Raw genomic sequence first — 2,195 nt, forward strand, 5'->3', positions numbered from 1 at the left:
GAGGAGGAGGAGGAAGTACACTTGGGTTGAATGATGAAGGGGAGATGCATAAGAGAAATGATGACATCAAGAGGGAGGAGGAGGAGGAGGAAATAGAGTTGGAGGAGGAGGACATGAATGATCAACAGGAAGTAGAGTTGGAGGAGGTGCATGTGGAGGAAGAAGTACACTTTGAAGATTTTACTTCAAGTGTTTCTGATGATGTAGGGGATGTTGATGAAGGAGAAGGGGATGAAGCACAGTTGGATGTTGATGAAGGAGAAGGGGATGAAGGATTAATGGATGTTGATGTTAATGTTGGTGAAGTACTTAGGGACAATATAGAAGGGGCTGTATCAGTGGAAGTTAGTGAAAATGAAGAAAGTGGAAGTGAGGATTCAGTTGATATTGCACATAGCCAGAAGAACCCATATGACAGAAGGTTGTCTGATGATGAGTGGGAGTCAGAGTTTTTGGCCAGTCCAGATGAAAGTGAAAGTGAGGATAGTGGTCACGAAAGGCAAAGTTGTGGTCCATTTGGGACCTTTGTTATGCAAAAGAGTATGTTTGAATACAAATGGGAAGTGGGAACAAAATTTAAGGATAAAAATGAGTTTATGGATGCTGTTAGAAGTTATGNAGTCCACGGTGGGAGAGATTTGAAGTTTATTAAGAATGATAACAAACGAGTACGAGTGAGATGTTTGGGTGGCCAAAACAGTTGTCCATGGATGGCTTATTGTGGTTATATGGAAGGTTGTAGGACTTGGCAATTGAGAAAAATAGTGGATAAACATAGTTACAGTAGGCAATTCAACATTAAAATGATGAATGCTAAGTGGTTGAGTGAGACATTAGATAATTCACTAGAACAAAATCCGAATTTGAAGATAAATGAAATACGCTCAAAAGCTTTGAGGAAATGGAATACCAATGTCACACTTTCTAAAGCTCGTAGGGCAAAGATAAGGGCATCTGAAAAACTTGATAGTAGTTTTAAAAATCAATTCAAAAGAATTCATGTTATTGAAATGTAACCCTGGATCAACGGTACAAGTTAAAGTGGATAGTGAAAGTGGTGAGTCAATTTTTCAGAGATTATATGTTTGTTTGAAAGCTTGCAAGGTTAGTTTCGTGTCTTGTAGGCCATTTATTGGTTTGGATGGATGTTTTCTGAAAGGATTGTATAAAGGGGAGTTATTAACAGCTATTGGGAGAGATCCTAATGACTAGATGTTACCTCTGGCATACGCAATTGTGGAAGTAGAGAACAAAGATAGTTGGACATGGTTTTTACAGTTGTTGATAGAAGACCTTAGGGGTGCTGAAGTATGCAATGGATGCACTTTTATGTCTGATCAACAAAAGGTAAATGCATTTTTCTGTTCTGTTTCATAAGATGAAAATGTTCAAATTGGTCCCTAAATTTGATTAAAATGTTCAAATTGGTCCCTAATTTGGTTAATATTGTTCTATTTCGTCCCTTTTGCAAATAGGGTTTGCTGCCAGCTATTGAACAACTTTTACCTAAGGCAGAGCATAGATATTGCATGCAACACTTGTATGCAAATTTTAGGAAGAAGTTTTCTGGCCAAAAGTTGAAGAATCTAATGTGGAAAGCTGCTGCAAGTACATATCCCCAAGCTTAGGAAAAAGAGATGTTAAATATAAAGGAAGTGAATGAAGAGGCTTACAGATATCTAATTGCTATCTGATGAAGGTTGAAAAACAGTTATTTTCATATGTCAATTTGGACCGAATTACGCCCTTTACTACTTGGAATGAGTCTAGAATCAAGCAAAACTCAATAAATGAGTCTGTAGAGAGACAAAAGTTGTTTTTAGCGATTTTATGCTTGTTTTGCATTGTTTTGTAGCTATTTTTGATAAAGTGAAAAATGGAGTTAAAGATACAAGTCGTTGACTAAAGAAAAGAGCAGAAAAATGAAGATTTGAAGAGTCGACGCACCGCCCGACAGCACACTTAAACCGCCGGGCGGTCCAGGACGAGGAGTAGGCATGGCGATTGACGCTGGGCGGTTCTGAGGGAAACCGCCGGGCGGTGGCGATTGTCGCCAGGCGGTTTGGAGGATTATGGCAAACCGCCGGGCGGCACACTTAAACTGTCGGGCGGTGGCTCGCTGGGCTTGGGCCTGTTTTCTGTTGCGCTCCTCACCTTTAAATACCCCTATTTCGAGTTCAGAGTCATTTTTTTGA

Source organism: Vigna radiata, chromosome 1 (assembly GCF_000741045.1).
Source record: "Vigna radiata var. radiata cultivar VC1973A chromosome 1, Vradiata_ver6, whole genome shotgun sequence".
In the NCBI taxonomy this organism is placed as follows: Eukaryota; Viridiplantae; Streptophyta; class Magnoliopsida; order Fabales; family Fabaceae; genus Vigna; species Vigna radiata.